The following is a 23,752-nucleotide window of genomic DNA, read 5'->3' on the forward strand; positions in this document are numbered from 1 at the left end:
CAGGAAAGTATGAAAATTTGAGTGTTTTCCTAAGTGCTGGGCATTGTGTAGATTTCATGTCATTTAACAACCCTGTGAAATACCATTGGTTCTAGTCAACAGTGAGGAGACAGAGGCTAAGAGTTGTGATGGGTTTGTGTAACTGGTGGTAGGTTTTTGGTGAGAATTAGAAAACCTTCAAACCCAAGCCTTACATGGCTTAAATCAGTCATTAATCTGCCTCCTACAAACCTGGAAACATAATGATTATCCATACAGACCACTCTATGTAGAAGATTTGAGTAGATACATAGCTTACTTTTTCATTGTCATTAGCTAATTTGAGAAAAATGTTAATTAGTGCATTTTGGTTTACCACTCATTTCTTTCTTTCTTTTTTTTTTATTTTGAAATTGAAGCATCATTGCTCTACAATGTTGTGTTAGTTTCTGCTGTGCAATGAAGTGAATCAGTTATATGTATACGTGTATCCCTTCCCTCTGGGGCCACCCCCCATCCCACCCATCTAGATCATCACAGACCGCCTAGCTGAGTCCCTGTGCTACAGACGATCCCCACTGGCTATTTTATACATACCAGTGGTAAAGAACCCAGGTGCCAATATGACATAAAGAGAGGAGGGTTTGATCCCTGGGTCAAGAAGATCCCCTGGCGGAGGACATGGAGACTGAACAGAGGAGCCTGGTGGGCTACAGTCCATAGAGTTACAGAGTCGGGCACAACTGTGGTGACTTAGCATGCACACAGTGTGTGTATGCGGATTTCCCTGGGGGTTCAGATGGTAAAGAATCTGCCTGCAATGCAGGAGACCCAGCTTTGATCCCTGGGTTGGGAAGATCCCCTGGAGTAGGGAATGGCAATGCACTCCAGTATTCTCCAGCCTGGAGAATCCCACGGACAGAGGTGCCTGGTGGGCTACAGTCCACGGGGTCACACACAGTAGGACACGACTGAGCGACAAACAGTGCTGACATGAGTGTGTGTATGCCCATCCTCCCAGTTTGCCCCACCCTCCCCGACCCTCGTGTCCACATGTCCTGATGGCAGGAATAGAGACTTCACTGGCTACTTCATATGGCCCATAAGACTTTTTTTCTTCAAAGTTTTTTGAATTGGTGTGCTGGGTAGTGGGTTTTGAGCTATTACAAGTAATTAAGAGATGGTTCAGCCAACAAACCATGAAAAATAAGGGAAGAGAGAGGATGGATTGCAAAGCTCTTCACCAGTGGGCCAAAAATAAGGTTAAATGTCTATCCTGCATCTGGAGGAGACCTATTAGTTTATCCAGGACTTTCCTTTCACTTAGTGATAAGGTTAGAGAAATATTTCTCTTTGCTTAGAACCATATAGATGCACGGAAGTGCCTTAATTTATTTGAAGTTACATTTTCCATTGGCCTGCTGTGTGCAGATAGAGTTTAAGATGACTGCACTGACATAACTCTGCACAGGCCAACTTGGTCCTAATCGCACATATTTTTACGATGTCATGTAAGGAAGTGCGAGTGAAATGTTTTATAGTCAATATTACAGTGGAGTTAAGAACTTCTGCCTTGAATGTGCTGGCATTTACTTTCTGAGTCTGTCTTTCAGTCACTCTCCTTTTAACCCCTACAAGGGTCACAATATGACTTTTGCTCTTGTTCTCTATTCTGTTCCCACCTTCACATAACCTATGACCTACTGGGTGAAAACATTCATTATTAAATTTTTTTTGCTATTCAGTTTCATTTTTAAAAGGTTTATTGTCTGTCAGTTAAGTACAAAACATTTTTCAAGTAAATGTTGTATTTCTATCCTTCAAAATATTGTACAATAGTAACCTGACATTATTTTTTAAATGCTACCTATGCATTGCCACATATGATTATACTTGCCTTTTTTTTTTTTTTGCTGTTTTAGTCCCTTTCCATTTTAATAACTTTTTTTAAAACAGACCAAAACTATAAAACACAGTAGAACTATGAAGCTTATGCACTGTCCAGTACCTTGAAATAAGAAGAGAAATTCTGCCTTTGAGCTTTCATAATTGGCTTTTAGACATTACTGAATTCATCAGATAATCTTTTAAAAATATTATGTGGACTACTTCTAATGAACTTGAATTTATTCAGCAAAAAGTTTATTTTTGTAGAGCCATTCCCCAAATGAACAGACATTTAAAATATGCTGAATGGAAGCACTTTTCATTTCTAATATTTTATGATTTAGGAATAAAAAAGTCACTGTTCTTTTAGTAAGTATGAGTTACTAAAGCATTTACCAAATAACTTGTTGTTAGTTTAGCAGATTAATGTTTTCTATGGTATGCCTTTAAAATTATTCAATAAAAATTGAATCAGTATGTGTTCAACATGAAATTTTTATTCCACTATAACCAAGCACTAACAAAATGGATTTTTCTAAATGAGAAAATGTATCTTCTGTATTTTAAGCAGAACAAATTTGAATTTTTTCTCTGGTAATAAAATTTTGAACAGTGATGTGTAATTCATCACTGTCTTAATTTTCTGACATGTACAGAGAAGGCCACGATAAATAATGTCTTCTCCCTTTTAAAAGTTATGCTTCTGTTCTTACTTGAGAACCAATGTTTAAAATTCTGAATAGACACACTATAGAGGTCCATGAAAAAAGAAAAAAATCACTTTCTTTCTTGACACATTTTTAAAACTGTACACATGCTGAAGCTGGAATAAAGAAGTATGTATTTGTGCTGCATTGTAAAAAGGAAAAAAAAATTAGTCTCCTTTCTAATTATATGCCTTTAGAATAAATGAAATGATCTGCACTTTGGTAAAAGCGGTTTCAGCAGAAATGCTTTTCCAGATTGCTTTTTAATAGGTTTCCATGTTCTACAGACTGTCAGGATCCCTTGAATTTCAAGAACAGTTTTCAATAACAGGAACTATAAAATATATATCATCACACTGCATAAATAGTACTCAAAGTATAGTTTTCAATGTCTCTTGATTTTCTAAGGATTGTTCAGAGAACATTAAGACTTGATGCTGCATAGCTGTCCATTTAAGCCTTACCCATGATACTTTATTCAGCTATATGAAATTCTCCTCTGCTGTTGAGTATGGGAATAAGAATCAGAAGGCCTTCCAAGCCAGAACCAAGAATACTCTTCTTAGTATTATGGTCAATGTCCACATTAGCTGGAGATATATAGATGCATATATATGTGCATATCTCATATACAGAGTCTTCCCAGGTGGTTGAGTGGTAAGGACTCTGCCTGCCCATGCAGAAGACAGGGGAGACACGGATTCGATTCCTGGGTGGGGAAGATCCCCTGGAGTAGGAAATGGCAATCCACTCCAGTATTCTTATCTGGAAAATTTCATGGACAGAAGAGCTCAGAGGGCTACTACCCATCAGGTAGCAAAGAGTCAGACGTGACTGAGCGACTGAGCAAGCACTGTAGATATCATGTGTATATGCATATCATATGTAGATGCATATGCATATCTGTATCTATAATATATCTATAAAATATAAAATATCTATAATCATATAGTCTCTTTATCTCTTTGTCCAAATGACTGTTCTCTAGAAAACAATCACATAGATCAGAAAATGGCTATTGCAAAATATAAATTGGGGTTATAGAGTATGGCTCTATACATTTGAAGAGCCTGTCAAGTGACATTAAGTTATACAGACATGGTAATAGGCATTCTAAGAATGGTGAGGGAGCTTATGAAGAAAACAATTCTTTCTGGTCCCCAACTCTAGCGATTCTGTCTTATTGGTGTTGGGTGTGATGTGGTTGTTTGCATTTTGAGTGAGGATTGTAGTTGGGTCTGGTAGAGACTGTCCATCTAGACCACACTTTAAGAAACACTGAGTGGGTGGGCAACGGTGGTTCTCTGCCCTGATGTTAGACTCAACTGAAATAGCTTTTAAAACATACTTATGCCCAGGCCACACTTCAGTTAAAGAAGGATCTTTGGTGCAAGGTATTTGCATTAGCAATATTTTTAAAGCCCCCAGATGATTCTAATACACAGTCATAGTCAAGAAGCTCTAGGCCGCAGATACCAAATTGAACTTTTAGTAGCATAAGCAATAATTATAGAATGTTACCAAAAGTACCTATTTTTTAGAAATTTAAGAATTTCTGACAATTGTTTAACATTCTTTGAATATAAAAATATAAAATATGTTCTCAGTGAGTTTAATTGTGAAAAGTAAATAGGAGGCTTAAACAACTAACCTTACAGCTATACTATGTCACTGATTCAGTGCAGAAAGCTGACTGGTTCCCTGCCATCCACATAAATGCCTCATTTCCCCTGTGTTCCCACACTGACATTTTCCTGTCACCCACTTTGTCTTATGAATATCATCTTGTGACTATATACACATCTACTATTATCAGCCATAACAATTTTTCAACTTTTGTTTTGCTTTGAAATGGTGGAATCTTCCAGCAAATGACTGCACCTTTGCTCTGCTGAATAAAACAATTCTTTTTTTCTGCTGCCCATTTCCCAAGTGCCTGAAATCAGAGCTTGGGCCTAACATGTGGGTTAAAATTGTTACATCAGGAGGATAAATTCATCGTAAGATATCCTTAACAATTGCCATCCTCTGAAATATTCTGTTAGTTTCTGAAATATTATTCTTTTTCCCAGTTCTTTTCCTGGGTCTTTTACTCTAGTCTCCCTACTCTTTCTCTCTCTTTTGTGATCCCCCGGCTGAGCCTCAGCCTTTTTCAGCCATAGACACTATATTTTCAACTGACATTGAAAAGAACAGTGCGAGTTTGGAGCTCTTTATATACTGGTGTGCATAATAGAAAGTGACATGTGTTCTTGAGATTGTCAAACAAGACCCAAAGGGCATCTGGGTGCATCGAAACTGCTTGGGTGTGCTCTGCAGTCATTGTGCTCACTCATTGATCCTTTAGCTCTTGGCTTCCCTTGGGTTGCTGAAATTCGCTTTCCTTTCCTGAATTATCTAGCTAAGTACAGATTTCAGAATACAAGCAATTCTTTTTTCTTTTTTTTCACTAAAAAGGAAACTAGAAACATTGTCACCTGTCACCTCTGGAACATGGTCACCTCTGGAACATTTTAGCAAGCTGTTAGAGGGTGAATCTTAGCAGGTGATGCTAGTGGTAAAGAATCTTCCTGCCAATGCAGAAGTTGCAAGAGACTTGGGTTTGGTCCCTGGGTTAAGAAGATCCCCTGGTAGATGGCATGGCAACCCACTCCAGTATTCTTGCCTAGAGAATCCCATGAACAGAGGAGCCTGGCGGGCTACAGTCCATGGAGTCACAGAGGCGGTCCTGACTGAAGCAACATAGCACAACACAGAACAGATGGTGAATAATTTCACTGGAGAACTCTTGAGCCATAAGTGGCCAAAAATATCTTGAATCTCCTTTATTCTGCTTTTGCTAGGTTTTTTCATTCTCTTGTACCCAGTAGCAGTGATCTCCAACCTTCCTGGCAACAGGGACCAATTTCCCGGAAGACAGTTTTTCTTGCACAGAGGGTGTGGGGCTGGGAGGTGTTCAGGCAGAATGTGAGTGATGGGGAGTGGCAGACCAAGCTTCATTTCCTCCCCCACCACTCACCTCCTGCTGTGTGACCCGGTTCCTAACAAGCCACAACAGTATGGTCCACAGCCTGGGGGCTGGGAACCATTGCCTTAAAGGTAGTTATGTCCATATGATTTCATATTGAATCTGTTTTTCAGGCAGAAAGGAAATTTTGTTGTAAGGTAAGACCTTCTAAGTTAGTAGCTTTTTACTAAATAATCAAGATTATAATTTGCATAAGACATTTATGACAATTTCAGGTCTATCCAACAACTGCTGGGTAAGGTAAAAGAAGGAACTGCTTAATGAGCAAAGATCTATGTTGAAGTCCTAAAGGTAAAGCTTAAAACAAATGAATTCAGTGTAGCATTACTAGGTAGACAGACAGCAAAATTTAGCCCAAAAAAGGGATTGGGAAGTCACCTTGCTATTCTTAAGATGGTGATGGACTTCAGAAGATAGAGGATATGCAAAATACAACAGGTGTCTAAAGGACTACAGTTAGTATGAATATATTATACAAACAACTGTAATTCTGGTGCTTGTATCACCTTGCTATTTTCCTAGCAATATATGAATGAAAAAAATTGACTAAAATAAATGGAATGCTTTATATAATAAACATGAGTACCAAAATAATGTTAATTTCAATCCTGTTCAGACTACATAGGAAGAGTAAGAAGTGACTGGTGTTGAGATATTCAAAGTGTGTGTGTGTGTTTATTTATTTTGGATGAAGGAGAAGAGTGAGGAAGGTTGAGAGCAGATGACATAACTTTTAACCAAGCATATTTCCACATTAAAAGAATGAAATTAGAGTCTCATATTCCATATTCAAGTCAATTTCCAATCATTTTGACTCAGTTTTTCAATTTTATACTTTAGAAACCCTCATCTTGTTGCATAAGAGAAAATACCTGGTGACTGAGGGGAGAGATCTATACTTTAGCATAATTTTATTACTTTTGGTTCAATAGAAAGTGATGTGCATTTCTAGAGCCATCAAATACGATTCAGTAGATATCTTGAGTACGTAGACACTCATATCTGGATGTGCTATTGAGTGCAAAATGAAATACCCAAACCTAATTTTGGCCAAATCAAACGAAAAAATCAAGTTGCCTTTTCTGGCCCTTTTGCAACCCCATGGACTGTAGCCCACCAGGCTCCTCTGTCCACTGGATTCCCCTAGACAAGAATACTGGAGTGGGCTGCCATTTCTTCTCCAGGGGATCTTCCTGACCCAGGAATCAAATCTATGTCTCCTGCACTGCAGTCAGATTCTTTACAAGGAAGCCCTAACAAAATACAGGAATGCTAATGTTAGAGGTGGTATATAGATATCTGCTTGTTTTGTCACAGATTCATTTTAAAATAAGAGTTCTCATGTGTTACTTTTCTAGTCAATCTCTGTTACTTGGAAAAAAAAAAAAAACTTGAATGAAAGTAAATGCTTTGTCTGAATTTTTTGTGCAAATATTTTATTCAGTTTGACTATGGTTACTTACTTACCATAATGTTTATCATCACTTGGGAGGTTTGCTTTTGTTAATACAGACTTTATACAGATCGACCAAATTGTGAGAATAGAGCAAAATCTCTCTTACCATGTTTTAGGGACTGTACTCCTACAGTGTAATGCTCAGTCATGTCCAACTCTTTGCTACCCTATGGACTGTAGCCCACCATGCTCCTCTGTCTATGGGATTTTTCAGGGAAGAATCTTCCCAACCCAGGGATCAAACCCAAGTCTCCTGCATCTCCTGCATTGGCAGGTGGATTCTTTACAACTGTGCCACCTGGGAAGCCCACTGTACTTCTGCTGCTGCTGCTAAGTCGCTTCTGTGTCCGACTCTGTGCGACCCCATAGACGGCAGCCCACCAGGCTCCCCCATCCCTGGGGTTCTCCAGGCAAGAACACTGGAGTGGGTTGCCATTTCTTTCTCCAATGCGTGAAAATGAAAAGTGAAAGTGAAGTCGCTCAGTCGTGTCTGACTCTTAGCGACCCCATGGACTGCAGCCTACCAGGCTCCTCCGTCCCTGGGATTTTCCAGGCAAGAGTACTGGAGTGGGGTGCCATTGCCTTCTCTGACTATACTTCTAGTAATGCCTAAATATATAGTTTCCTTATAAAGAGCACCTTGATCCACATAGTTTTTATTTTATTAAAGGTCCGAAGTTTGAATACTGCTAAGCCAAATATCAATTAAATATTGGTTATTTTTCATACTTAAGTCAAGAAATTAATATTTTTGTTCTTGTTAAATGTCATTATGTGAGAATTTAAGTATTCTGATCTTGTTATCTATTATACCTCTCTATGTATGAATAGGGTTACAACTTTGTCTTGAATGAGATGACATTGTTAAATCTCAGCTTAAATCATGAGATGAGATTGTTATCAATATGCCAGCAGATCTAATACTTGCCAACATATTCTCATTTAGACATGTAGATCCTATGGTTAGTTAGCATTTATGCGGGACTTGTCTGGGGAGAACTCTGCTTATAGACTGAGCTTCCCTGGTGGCTCAGATGCTAAAGAATCCACCTGCCAATGCAGGAGATGGGAGTTTGATCCCTGGGTTGGGAAGATCCTCGGAGAAGGGAATGGGTTCCCACTCCAGTATTTTTGCCTGAAGAATCTCATAGACAGAGGAGTCTGGTGGGCTACAGACCTTGGGGTCACAAAGAGTAGGACACAACTAAGTGACTAACACTTACTTTTCACACTGTTGCTTATACATGAGGGTTTCCCAGGTGGCACGGTGGTAAAGATGCAAGAGACCCAGGTTCAATCCCTGGATCCGGAAGATCTCCTGGAGTAGGAAATGGCAACCCCCTCCAGTATTCTTGCCTGGACAATTCCATAGCAGAGGAACTTGGTGGTCTACATCCATGGGGTTGCAAAGAGTTGGATGTGGCAGACCATGCACACATGCACGGCTTATAGTCTATGCCCTGTCTATTTCAGGGGTTCACTAAAGTTGTTAAAATAAGGTGGTAACAGAACCCTATGCTTCTTCATTTCTGATAACTCCACTTTACCTATCTCAGAAACATTAAAATGGTGGTCACCAACATGCCATAGAGCTGATAAATATTTTTACTCTATTATCTTGCTATCACTTTAAGAAGACGAGTAGGGTAGATGTTTTTCTCTTACAAGGTTTTCAAACACATCTGAATAAAACCAATTGGAAATATTATAATTTGTACTGAACATTGATCTATTATTCACAGCTACATTTTTTGGGGGTCAATTTGAAAGCTCTCTCTTCTGAATATAGTTCTTATTGGCTATACCATCTATTTCACCCTTCTTTGATATTTTATCTCACAGTGAGATTATACATTCTTCATGGGTAGAGATGATTTATATCATTTTTTGACAGGAGCCTCAAATATAATAAATTCCCAGTCACAACTTCTTGATTGAGAACAACGTAAGTGCCAGTACAGAAACCAATGGCTTTCCAGTATAAGCAAAATCAGCACAGAGCAAGAAGTGCTCGGGAGATTTAGAAACATAACTAAAACTAAGAGTGTTGATCATTTTAAAGTATTCCAAAACGAAAGCTTTAAAGCTCACTCCATTCCTTTAACTTGTTCAAAAATATCACGTTAGAGGAACACTTGTTACTGGCTTTGACCCACTTGGTAGAGAAAACAGAAGAGAAGAAGAATAATAAGATGCTATTTCATGACACATCTATTACAGTAATTATTTATAGTACGGAAACTTTGCCAATGATAAATGTGTGCTACTGTGGTGCAATTATGAATGTACCTTGGCTTTTAACAATAAAGCTGCCAAAAGGTTGCAAAATGCATAAGGGAGAAAGAAATTGTAGTTGAAGAGCTGAACTAACCAACAAATGTATTTTTTTTAAAGCATCTGTATTTTTAAAGAGAATTTTGTTCACTGCTAATGTTAAACCGTAATAGCAAAACACACTTTTCACAAAATAATTTTTTCAACTTCACATACACTTGATTTTGCACGCATGCTACCCCTTCAAATTATCTTCTTATAGAAAATATTTGCATTATTAATTTATTATTATGGAAGTAATTTATTATTACCATAAAAGTGAACCTATCTCAGAAAATGGTGCACTTTATGGCTTTGAAATTTCTTGCAAGATCATGGATTGGACTGGGACAATTTTGTCAAGCTTTTATTCCTTGATATTTTAGTATGAAATGGAGGTGAAGGTAAATTAGACATTCCTCTGACTTACATGCCACTGCTAAGCTTCATAATGCTATAAAATGTTAAAGGTTTAAGCTTCAAGCACTATGGAGCTAATGAATGGTGAATTTGTATTGACCTACTATCCAGAAAAGCATCTACTTCTGCTTTATTGACTATGTCAAAACCTTTGATTGTGTGGATCACAATAAACTGTGGAAAATTCTTCAAGAGATGGAATATCAGACCACCTGACCTGCCTCCTGAGAAATCTGTATGCAGGCCAAGAAGCAACAGTTAGAAGTGGACATGGAACAACAGACTGGCTCCAAATAGGAAAAGGAGTACATCAAGGCTATATATTGTCACCCTGCTTATTTAACTTATATGCAGAGTACATCATGAGAAATACTGGACTGGAGGAAGCACAAGCTGGAATCAAGATTGCCGGTAGAAATATCAATAACCTCAGATATGCAGATGACACTACCCTTATGGCAGAAAGTGAAGAAGAACTAAAGAACCTCTTGATGAAAGTGAAAGAGCAGAGTGAAAAAGCTGGCTTAAAGCTCAACATTCAGAAATCTAAGATCATGGCATCTGATCCCATCACCTCATGGCAAATAGATGGGGAAACAGTGGAAACAGTGTCAGACTTTATTTTTTTGGGCTCCAAAATCACTGTAGATGGTGACTGAAGCCATGAAAATAAAAGACACTTGCTCCTTGGAAGAAAAGTTATGACCAACCTAGACAGCATTTTAAAAAGCAGAGACATTTCTTTGCCAACATAGGTCCATCTAGTCAAAGCTATGGTTTTTCCAGTGGTCATGTATGGATGTGAGAGTTGGACTATAAAGAAAGCTGAGCTCTGAAGAATTGATGCTTTTGGACTGTGGTGTTGGAGAAGACTCTTGAGAGTCCCTTGGACTGCAAGGAGATCCAACAAGTCCATTCTAAAGGAGATCAGTCCTGGGTGTCCATTAGAAGGACTGATGCTGAAGCTGAAACTCTGATACTTTGGCCGCCTGATGTGAAGAACTAAGTTATTTGAAAATACCCTGATGCTGGGAAAGATTGAAGTCAGAAGGAGAAGGGGATGACAGAGGATGAGATGGTTGGATGGCATCACTGACTCAATGGACATGAGTTTGAGTGAACTCCCCCAGGAGGGAGGCCTGGCATGCTGCAGTCCATGGGGTCACAGAGTTGGACACAACTGAGCGACTGAATTGAACTGTGCACTCACACCTATATTAGATTCTGTGTGTGCTCAGTCATGTAACCCTATGGACTGTAGCCCTCCAGGAATTTTCTAGGCAAGAATACTGGAATGAGTTGCCATTTCCTCCTCCAGGGGATCTTCCTGATCCAGGTATAGAACTGGACTTTCTTGCATCTCCTGCATTGGCAGAGAGGTTCTTTACCACTACTGCCACCTAGGAAGCCATATTAGATACTTCCGTTCAGTTCAGTTGCTGAGTCATGTCCAACTCTTTGCAACCCCATGGATTGACTGCAGCATGTCAGGCTTTCCTGTTCATCATCAACTCCTGGAGCTTGCTCAAACCCATGTCCATTGAGTCTGTGATGCCATCCAACCATCCATCCTCTGTCATCCCCTTCTTCTCCCGCCTTCAATCTTTCCCAGCATCAGGGTCTTTTCCACTGAGTCAGTTCTTTGCATTAGGTGGCCAAAGTACTAGACTGGCATTAAAGAAATGTAAGGCATAAATTTTTGCCAAGAATAAATTTTGATTGATTGGACAAATTGCAATTATGGATAAAACAGAATATCATAAAAGGATATAGGAAACCATAATACACATTTTAGGTTACTTTTGAGTAAAGAGAAATTTGGATATGGACTGAACTCTTTAGGAAACACAGTGGAGTAAATAGAGTTGGAGGAAGATTGCTTAGCATTCTGCACCTTCATTGAGAGAAAAAGTAAGACTTGGGAGGGAAGCAGGACATAGGGAAAAGTTAAATGCAACTTTGAATATCTCTCCTATTCATTCATTTTATCCACCCAAGTTAGAGAAAAGTTCTGACTGGCTTTAAATTAATTCTGCTTGCTCCAATGAAAACAGTTTCTATTCTGAGGACTATTTTTTTCAGAAGTAACAATTATTACGGGAAGAATCTGAGATAAAGAATAAATGCTTTCTTAAGATTGTGGATGATATACAAGTACATGTATAATCCCTTAAACTTCCATTTCATGTTTTTTAAAATTATAATTGAAATGATTAAAATTGTGTTTTTCTTCTAGAATGCTCAATGATAAAGCCTCCGGGATTATGCTTTGGATGTTACATGAAAGCTCTTTAAGAAATAAATTGAAATGAATGCTGTAATTGAATTTCTTCCATAGATCAGCACCGAATGTTTTGGGGTCTGACTATATAAGAATGATCTTAACTCTGTGAATCTGTTTAGAGCTTCCTATGTTTGTCTTGTCTTTAGTCAACTTCTCTATGCTTTGTGTACACTTCAAACTTCCTACAGACCAACTTTGAATTATGTGCAGTAATTCCCCTTGGTGTGTTGAAAAAGTCCTTTCCCATCATCAAGATTTTTCACAATTTGCCTTTGTCATATAATTTATTCCTTGATTCCCATTCCTTACCATATACCACATCTTAACCATAGTGTTCTTAATTCTTTTACAAAGTTTTTGTGATAATGCACACTTAGAAAGTTCTGGTCTGGTGGAGGCTGGATGTTTACCACCTATACAATGTTTCTCCTTGAGTTCTAGACCCCACCTCTTCTGCTTTAACCATGTGCAGACACAGATAATGCTAGATTCCTTTTTTGTGGGGCGAGGTCATCAATAGGACATGCCCAACTCTGGGCTTCCCAGGTGGCACTAGTGGTAAAGAACTTTCCTGCCAATGCAAGAGATGTAAGAGGTTCGATCCTTGGGTCAGGAAGATCCCCTGGAGGAGGCATGGCAACTGACTCCAATATGCTCCCTTGGGAATTCCCGTGGACAGAGGAGCCTGGCAAAGAGTCGGACACGACTGAAGAGCCTTAGCAAGCACATTTGAGCAGGACCCAGGCAATTGAAGGCTTCTCACTCCCTCCCCTTCCTTAAAACGTTTGTTCAGTCTACTATTTCCACACTAGGAGCTGTTCTAAGGATGCAGCCTCGGAGTGCAAGGTGTTGTTGAGACCATCTGGACTGAGTATGTGACCGCGTCCAGTTAAGTGATATAAACTTCTAGACACAACTTTAAGATTCTGGCAGGCTGCTGTGGAGATTTCATCCTGCAGACACCCAAGATAAACCTCGTCAATAAGTTCTCTTGCATTTTCTGGCATGGTCTCTCCAGTCTCTCCTTGTTCTCTGTGTACAGGGGCAAGTTTCAGCTTTCACTCTAAAGTTTGTGAACCCACATTTTCTGCTATGTAGGGATAGATAATATGGAAAGCAGGGATGAGAGAGGGAGAGTAAGATATAACACACTGAGCTTGTGTCCAAAGATACAGGACATAGAGAACTCCCGATCACTAGCAGCTGGACTCAGGAGAAAGATAGTTGACCTCCACCTTCTGTCTGCCATGACAATTATCAGTGTCTGTTTATGGCAACTGCCTATTGATTATGGGGACAAATTGAGCCAGCCTGGAACCAGCAATATTGGGCAGTTACTCAGAGGTGGCCCACAGAAAGTCAGTATCTGCCTGTTGTTCTGAAGTGCATCAGCTCCCTGATCTCCCTTGTTGGTTCCCCAAGGTGCCCTTCCCTCCAGAGTTCTGTAGCTGTTTAAATGAGATGACTTGACAATGTGACACTCTCTTATTAATACTTCATATACTCTTCATCAACTTGTAGGCAATTTAGGGTTATTTTGGGAGATAGTGATATTAAATGTGTTCTATTGCTGACCTCCAAGTTTCTTCATTTTCCAGATTGACTCATCAGAAACCATTGTTGTTACTTTAATTAGCTAATTGGGGTGGGAAAAGGGATTCCAAAATCCCCCACAGAGATCAGATAATACATCAAACTTTCCTATCTCCTCATTTATTCTAGTATTTCTTTAATCTGAATTCTTTCTCCTTTCATCACTGCCGTCTCAGTGCTATTTATCTTCTAAGGCTCTAACCACGTGCTTCTAAAGCACGGTACTTGAGCCATTCCCATCTAAATCACCCAGGGTGCTAGTTAGGGATGCAGACTGATTATAAAAATCAGAATCTCTAGGGATGGTCCAGAAATCTAAATTTTAACAAGCTCAGCAGGCATCTTTTATGCATGCAGAAGTTTGAGAAACACTGTTCTATTCAAACACCATGAAGTCTTTCTCATTCCCCTAGAAAGCCAATGTTCTTTCTCCTTTTGTGGAATTTCTGAAAAAGTTCACTTTTATGCCCTTCCTAGAGTATTGGAGAAGGCAATGGCAACCCACTTCAGTACTCTTGCCTGGAAAATCCCATGGACGGAGGAGCCTGGTGGGCTGCCGTCCATGGGGTCGCACAGAGTCGGACACAACTGAAGCGACTTAGCAGCAGAGTATTTATAATATTCTGTCTTCTGTCATAATTTGCCATAATGTAATGATCTGTGCACTGGTTTTTACTCCTCCAATTATAGGTATAAGCCCCTTGTAGGCTAGGCCTGTGCATCTCCAGAGCATCTGGTGTGGAACTTTGCTTCTCGCAGGTGCTGAGTTCTCATCTCTAAGAATGCACGACATGCTACCTTAGGGCCTTTTCTCTCCTCTTCTGTCAATGCACTGTGGACAAAGCTGCAGTGGAACTCAGAAACGCTTGTACCATATTAAAATAAATGAACTGCTTAGAAAACCTCTTGCTTGAACTAAGCTTAGTTCACAGAATTTAGTCCCAGTTAAATAGTTGACTCAGGCTTTTTTGTTCTCTGTAAATCTCCTTATCAGCAGAAGGTTTATTTTTGAAACTTATGGCTCAATATAGTGAGAAATAGTCACTTGAATCAAGAACTTAAGAACGATTCATGGCTTAGGTCATAAAAATTACCTATATGTCTGTCACTGGTGAATCATTTATGATATCCTCAGTGCCATTCAAATTTTCAAAAGGTTAGCTTTGATATGCATTTTTAGAGTGCGTGTGTTTGCTTAGAGTATGTCAAGCTAGGAAAATGGCATTTTCTTAAAACACCACTGTTTAATTTCTACAAAATTCAAGCAAATGAAGAAGGTATACTCACATCAAAGATTGGAAGCATGGCTTGAACTTCAGTTATTTAGCTGCAATTATGATGAGACTGCGCCCAAGTTGGTTTTCTTAAAATCAAGATATAACCTAAGCACTTCGAACAAGTGTTGTTATAGATTTAAATGACCCGAATGATTTGTTTTGTTTTCTAATATAGAATAGACACGATGTTTTTCTTATTTTTTACAAGTCAGGTAAAATTCAGTAAAACTCACACTCAAAATATAATTGAACTACAGATTAAAAAAAAAAAAACATAAACAACTAACCTTACTGGGTAATCATTTTGCAATATATACGTGCTTTGATCATTGCCTTGTACATCTTCAACTTACACACATTTAAATGTCAATTATATCTCAATAATTCTGTGTAAAAAGAAAGAGAATAGATTTCTCTAAGCTTGTTGTATTGTTAGAAACTTTATTAGAATTCAGTTCTACATTTAAAGAATGCTCTAACTGAACATTGCATGCATGCTCAGTCGCTTAGTCGTGCCCCGCTTTGCAACTGCATGGACCATAACTGGCCAGTCTCCTTTGTCCATGGGATTTTTCCCAGCCAGGATACTGGAGTGGGTTGCCATTTCCTCCTCAATGGGATCTTGCTGACCCAGGGATTGAACCTGTGTCTCTTGCATCTCGGTAAAGGTGGAATCTTTACTGCTGAGCCACTGGGGAAGCCCAAATGAACATTAGTAAAATTATATTAATAAATTACACTAGAATTGAAATCTAAACAACATTCATCAAAAAAGATATCACAAATACTTTTACAGAAGTGGAGTAGATGCACTTGAATGTTTTATAGATACATGCCTTTCTCAAATGATAGGAGTGGAAAACATTTTAGGGAGAAAACATTTAGGCAAGAAAATTCTACAGAAGTCCATGGCTTTTACAGAAGTCCATAAATGCAATATTTTGAATTCAAAAGAAAAGTCACTTATTAGCATGCTGTCAAAAGTAATAGAAATGGAGAGAAACAAACTGTTGTGTTACCAAGAGCACATTTTAGAAATATAAGAACTCCCACAATCAGGCATTGTCTGAAAAATTCCGAGAAGGCAGACTCTCTCCTGGTCACCCTGATCAGTCCCTTTCTATGTCCCAAAATCAATGCTCTCTGGATCATTTGCATGTCCCAGGTCTAAACCAGGGTTGGATTTTCCAAGTACATCTTCTTGCTTTTCTTTTTCTTTTCTTCCCACCTCTCCTTAACTCTAAGTTTCCATCCTACACACCTCTGCTAAAATGATTCTCTTCAAACATAATTTTCATCAAGTCTCTCCTGTGCTTGATAATTTAGAGTGATTTTCCATAACTTGTTACATAATATCCTAACTTGCCTTGCAATAACATCTTTCACCAACTGGACTGTCCCTTCATCTAACTAAATGAATATTCGTCATTCTCAGAAATATGTGAGTCTCTATATCTTACATAACCTGCTTGGTATTTTTAGAAAAATTCTGAAAGATTTTTGATAAAGATTACTGGATGCCTTTTCAAAGGAATGCTGCATGTTATCTAGGGTACTTTTCAAGGATTATCTTATTTTTATGGGGTGTGTCCATTTGACTCTTTGTGGCTGGGGTACTTTGCACCTTTAGAAAGATAAAGATAAACATTTAGATGGCTGATGACGATGCGCTAGTGATGCATCAGCGTTTCCTGTCCATAGAAATGCAAACAATTCCTGCTAATGACAGTTTGAAGAAGAATTGGACTTATGACAAGTAACTGTACTAGTATTTAAATCCAACTGTGAAGTGTGAAAGTTGCTCAGTCATATCTGCCTTTTTGAGACCCCGTGGACTATATAGTCCTTGGAATTCTCTAGGCCAGGATACTGGAGTGGGTAGCCTTTCCCTTCTCCAGGGGATCTTCCCAACCCAGGGATTGAACCCAGGTATCCCACATTGCAGGTGGATTCTTTAACAGCTGCGTCACAAGGGAAGCCTCAATTAATTAATGAGCTAAATAAAATTGTTGACTTTATTCACTTTCTTTTTTATGAGATTCATGATTTTACCTTTTTAGAAAATTACTAGATAACAGGGAATAATATATCAATGCGTAAATCCTTACTGCCCTCTTTGCCTTCTTTGTCCCCACATGTCAGTAGATTCCTATACTCTCTTTGAAACTCAATTCTCATCCATCCCTTTCCAGGAACCTTATCAATGTGGATGTTATGGAAAGATAATTAATGAGAGAAGTAGTAGGATTTTACAAGTTCTTCAAAGAAATTTAAAGACCCATACATACATAATGCCATTAAGAGACAAAAAATAAATGCTACTTTTTAGTCACTAAGTCGTGTCCAACTCATTTGTGACCCCATGGACTATAACCCACCAGGCACTTCTGTCCATGAGATTCTCCATACAAGAATACTGGAGTGTGTTGCCTTTTCGTCCTCCAGGGGATCTTCCCAACCCAGGGGTTGAACTCATTTGTCCTACATTGGCAGGCAGACTCTTTACTGTTGAGCCACCAGGAAAGCCAATGCCATTGAGAATGTTGATACAAATTTCTTAAATGAAAAACTGTCAAATTGGTCAATATCCAAAGGGCTATAGTGAACCAAATCTCCACCAAACCAACTTGCATTTCTATGGATAAGTATGCTGCTGCTGCTGCTGCTAAGTCGCTTCAGTCGTGTCTAACTCTTTGCGACCCCATAGACGGCAGCCCACCAGGCTCCCCTGTCCCTGGGATTCTCCAGGCACGAATACTGGAGTGGGTTGCCATTTCCTTCTCCAGTGCATGAAGGTGAAAAGTGAAAGTGAAGTCGCTCAGTCCTGTCCGACTCTTTGCGACCCCATGGACTGCAGCCTACCGGGCTCCTCTGTCCATGGGATTTTCCAGGCAAGAGTACTGGAATGGGGTGCCATCGCCTTCTCCATGGATAAGTATAGTTTGTATTATTGGGTTTCTACAATTTTTGGACACTGTTCTAAGCACTGTGTAGATAAAAGAGTACACAAAACAGTTCCTGCCTTCTCGAAGCTTATGTCACAGTGTGTGGGGAGTGGAGAAGGAGGAGTAGAATCAGATGTTAAACATAGAAAAGATACTGTATGGTCTGTAGAGACATGTGCTGGGGCTTCCCAGGTGGCTCAGTGGCAGAGAATCTGCCTGCCAGTGCAGGAGACATGGGTTTGAACCCTGGATTGGGAAGATCCCCTGGAGAAGGAAATAGCAACCCAACCCACTCCAGTGTTCTTGCTTGGGAAATCTCATGGACAGAGGAGCCTAGCAGACTACAGTTCATAGGATTGCAAATAAGTTGTACACAACTTAGTGACTAAACAGCAAGAACAAAGAGAAACGTGCTATCTGTTCAGTTCAGTTGCTCACTTGTGTCTGACTCTTTGAGAGCCCATGGACTGCAGCATGCCAGGCTTCCCCATCCATCACCAACTCCTGGAGCTTACTCAAGCTCATGTCCATTGAGTTGGTGATGCCATCCAACCATCTCATCCTCTGTCATCCCCTTCTCCCACCTTCAATCTTTCCCACCATCAGGGTCTTTTCCAGTGAGTTGGTTCTTTGAATCAGGTGGCCAAAGTATTGGAGTTTCAGCTTCAGCATCAGTCTTTCCAATGAATATTCAGGACTGGTCTCCTTTAGTATGGACTGGTTGGATCTCCTTGCAGTCCAAGGAACTCTCAAGAGTCTTCTCCAACACCACGGTTCAAAAGCATCAATTCTTTGGGGCTCAGCTTTCTTTATAGTCCAACTCTCACAACCCATACATGACTACTGGAAAAACCATAGCCTTGACTAGACAGACCTTCATTAGTAAAGTGTTATCTGTGAAGTACAAACCAAGATACTGTTGCTGACTAAGTAATACAAGGTAGAAGAGAGTGTTAATTTCCATGGAGTCATCAGGAGAGGTTTCTCCCTAAGATAGTATTACCACAGAAGCTTGAAGGGAAAAAGGAGCATGTTAAGAGCTGTGGGAGTTGAGGGAGAGAGAGAATTTTATATACAGGAAACATGAAGTGCAAAGGCCCTGAGGCAGCAGCACCAGAACTAAGAGAAAACCTGATGCAGCTCGAATGGAATTATCACAGGGAGAGGAAGTTCTGAGAAACAGCCGTGGGGTGGGTGAAACACAGGGAGGTTTGAGAAGATCCAGATGAATTCTTTTGTCTTCTTTCAGACCTTTGATTTTTTTTTCCTTCTTCATGGGAAATGTATTTTCAACAGAGGATTTGAACAAAGGAGGAACATGATCAGGCATGGAAAACATTTCAGTCATGATGAGGTACATAGTTTGAAGATAAATCAGGGAAAGCAGATGGGAAGTATTAGAAGTTGAAATATATCCACCAAAAAGATACACTGAAATTCTAACCCCCCAATACCTGCGAATATGACTTAGTTGGGAAATAGTGTCTTTGCTGCGGTGGTTTAATCCCTAAATTGCTTCTGACTCTGTGAGCTCATGGACTGTAGCCTGCCAGGCTCCTCTGTCCATAGTATTCTCTAGGCAAAAATACTGGAATGGGTTGCCATTTCCTTCTCCAGGGGATCTTCCCAACTCAGGTATTGAATCTGGGTTCTCTGCATTACAGGTGGATTCCTCACTGACTGAGTCTCCTAAGTTTGGAAATAATGTCTTTGCAGATGTAACCAAGTTGGGATGAAGTAATGCTGGATTAGTGCAATCTGTAATCTAAAAACTGGTATCTTTATAAAAGGAAAATGTAAACATACAATGGGAGAAGGTCAGAGATTGGAGTTAATGTTGCATTTATTTGAGGAATGCCAAAGGATTTCCAGCAAGTACTAAGTACTATTTCCAACAAGTACCAGTAAGTAATATAGTGAGCTTCTAAACCTCCCCTAGACACTTCAGGTGGAGTATGGCCCTGATGACACTTTGATTTTGGAATTTTAGCCTCTGTGACATGAGAGAATAAATCTCTGTTGTTTTAAACTGTCTGGTTTATGGCACTTTTTTTTTTTTTTTTAATGGAAGACCTAAGGAAACTAATACAGAGATTGCAAATAACTTGTGAGCATTGATGGTGACTTGGCCAGATCGGTACTAGTGGGAGTCATGAGGGTCATTGGATCCAGGGTGCTTTAAAAAGGCAAAAGCAACGGGATTTTCTGAGGCATGCGTGGTTCAATAGAGAAGAGTGAGAAGGAATTCAAGAATAACTTGAAAAGGCTCTTATTCTTAAGAATTGAACACACTACAACTTAGTAGCCATTTTTCTGAGCTATGATGATAGGTATCTAGGATCATCTTTAATGCAAATTTTCAATGGAGAACACACCTAGAAGGGTCACTTATAATGGGAGCTGTCTATTATTGATCTCATTCTATGTACTAGGCTGTCAGTATATGTTGTGCCATTTAATCCTCCCAAGAATTCTGCAAGTTAGCTATTATTACTCTCATTTTACAAATAGAAACTTTTCACTAGAGATGCTTTATATGCACTCAAGGAAGTATTAAGGAAAGACCGAAACCCTGATTTTCCTGATGTCAGCATCAAATCTTCTGTCAAGAAGGGAATAGTGCTTTAAGGGATAAAATAATGTTTCTGAGAAATTTAGATGCTAAATAAAATAGTTCTTTTCATTTGTTGCTTAGTTATAAGAAGTTTTTATATAGTCTTAGAATACATGGAATATACCTATCTTTGGTTTTTTTTGTAGCTTTATAGAACCTGTTTCTTCTAACTATTTATAGATATTCAAGGAATATCCACTGGATTTAAATGAATTTACTAACTAGCCTTTGGTATTGAACACTGAAATTTTTATGATTTCATATTATTTCATGTAATATCATTGCTTTTATACACTTAATATAGGTTAACATTTCTTCCCATTTGTACAGTACTTTATAATATACTAAGGGTTTTCATGGGCTTCCCTGGTGGCTTAGACAGTAAAAAATCTGCCTGGTTTGATCCCTGGGTTAGGAAGATCCCCTGGAGCAGGAATGACCACCCACTCCAGCACACTTGCCGGGTGAATCCCATGGACAGTGGGGCCTAGTGGGCTACAGTCCATGGGTGGCAAAGAGTTGGACACGACTGAGCAACTATCACTTTCACTTTTCAAGGGCTTTCAAACTTGCTTTTAAACAAACAACTTTTAATGATTTTTTATGATCTCTCATGGTTCTGGGTTTGAACTGAGTGTAGGTGATTCTTTGTTTTTTTTTTTAAGTGGCTGTGTTAGATCCTAGCTGCAGCACGCGGGATCTTTAGTTGCAGCATGCGACTCTTAGTTGAGGCATGTGGAATCTAGTTCCCTGACCAGGGCCTGAACCCAGGCCCTCTGCATTGGGAGCCTGGCATGTTAGCCACTGGACCACCAAGGAAATCCTAAGTGTAGCTGATTCTTGCTGAAGCTTCTCATGCAGTCACAGTAATACTCTGTGTCCAGGGTCAACTCAAAGATTTCCTTGCTTACATATCAAAAGTCACTATTGGCTGGAGCTCTACCCAGGCCATTGGCCTCAACACTTATACATAGGCATTCCCTGAGCTTCCTCACCCATGAAGGCTGGGTTCTGAGAGAGAGAATCCAAATGGACAAGAAGAAACTGATAGATTTTTGAGGACTAAACCTGGAGACTGGCACAGGGTCACTTCTGTTGGGGGAATTACAGAGCCTACATGTAAGGGGAGAAAAATATATTTCACCTCTCAATGGAAATTTAAGATCAAAGAATTTTAGAACCTCACTGAAACTGCCACACACACCAGAAAAGCTTAATTGTTTATATTTTATACTGAAAAACTTGAAAGTTGAGAAATGAGAAATCTTGTCCAAGATCACAAGAGCTAATTACTGTTCTAGTTGAGATTCAAACCTAATTTTCCTTACTTTCATTGCAGTTTCTATCATTAGAAAGCAGTGGGGTGAAAAGAAGTGTTTGAGAACTGGGACTATACCATTAGGTTGCCTGGGTGTGATTTTTAGTTCTACTGCCCAGTTCTGTGACCTTGAGAAACTAACTTGGCTTCTTTTGCCTTAGCTTCCTCATATGTGAAATGAGTTCATAATTATGCTTACTTCAGAGAATTGAGAGGATTAACTGAGTTAATACACATAAAATCTCACAATGATGCCTGGCATATCAGTAAAAGTTAGCTATTGTTATACTTTTCACATCTGACTGGCGGTGTTTCTGAAGGAATTTGGTAAATTCATGGTTAAAGTTCAGCACGCATAGACGAAACTCGAGTGTCGAATGACAGGAGTGCACAGGTTTAAAATGCAGCGTGGCAGGAGCTCTGACAAGTAGTTAGTTACCTTTTGTGTGTGCTCTCATTCTACTGAATCATGCCTCAATCGTGATACTTTCCACACTATGTAGAAATGGTCTGTTTGGCCAATTTGTCTCCCTACTAAAATGTCAGCTCAAGCAGGACAAGCACACTCTTATTCACCTGTGGCTCACTGTGACTTGCACAGTATCAGGTATACAGGGTAAGTTCAAAACATTGGTCACACAGATAACTAACAGGTCAGTACATTGGGCTAAAGAAAGGAAAAGCTATTTTTTTATATAAGGATTTTTCCCTGTGGACTTATGGGTTGATCATATTCTTATAATTTCAGGGAAAGGACAGGGGAAGGAAATATGGACCAGGATAATAACCCAGCAAACCAATTGCTTCAAAAATTATTCATTCATTCATTCACCAAAGTGATTAGGAGGTTAGGATCTTCTGTGTCTCCTTACAAAACAGTATTAGTTTTCAAGTTTTTTTTTTTTTTTTTTTAGAGATAATTTGTTATCTATTATGCAGTCCAGCCACTCTGGTTTAGCTAGGACTCAGCAGTATGTTTATACTCAAGAGAAAATACCTACCTTTTGAATTCATTATCAGGTTAGTAAATGCTAGAAGTTGCTGTCATGTTTAAATGTACTGAGAGAAGTAAAGAACTCCTCTGTTCTAGTATTGAGTCATTTAAATATATTTTAAAGTTTACATTTTATTTCAAAGTATAATGGCCTTTACCTTTCCTGAGATGTTGGTAATCCTTTGAGAACTACTAGGATGATTTGGAATTCTAATCCCTAGAGTCACTATGAAAAGAATTATAATAAGGCTCTAAAATTTCCCAGGTTGATAATTGGGTGAGTGAAATTTTGATGGAAAGATAATCTTAATGACATATTTCAATGTTGTCCTTTTTGGAAAGGATGTGAGAGTCCTGTCTTGTTGCATATTACATAAGGTGGCTATTAAAAACTGATTAATTTTCAGCAGAGAGACAGAGATGAATGGGTAAAAACATAGTGAAGCATTAAATGAGTCAGATAAGAGAGCTCACTAAAGAACCAGCAAAAGTATTCATAGAATAAGAATAATTGCAATGTGATTATTGAATGATAAATTTAAGAAGGGCCCTGTCCCAAAACAAATATTATTGTAGTAAAATATTTTTATAATGTATTAAGCTGTTTTTGACAATTTGGTTTGGGATGTAAACACTGAAAATGTTTGTGCAAGTTACATTCTCAGTAGTTTTTGAGTTTCCATCAACTTTTTTGTCTGTAGTCAGCAAGTTCCAGATCATAGTTATGAGGAAAAAATTAAGAAAATATCTTTACTGGATCATAAGGCCGTTCTATTTCCAGTTTTTTAAGGAATCTCCACACTGTTCTCCATAGTGGCTGTACTAGTTTGCATTCCCACCAATAGTGTAAGAGGGTTCCCTTTTCTCCACACCCTCTCCAGCATTTATTATTTGTAGACTTTTGGATCGCAGCCATTCTGACTGGTGTGAAATGGTA

Source organism: Bison bison, unplaced genomic scaffold (assembly GCF_000754665.1).
Source record: "Bison bison bison isolate TAMUID 2011002044 unplaced genomic scaffold, Bison_UMD1.0 scf7180017864151, whole genome shotgun sequence".
In the NCBI taxonomy this organism is placed as follows: domain Eukaryota; kingdom Metazoa; phylum Chordata; class Mammalia; order Artiodactyla; family Bovidae; genus Bison; species Bison bison.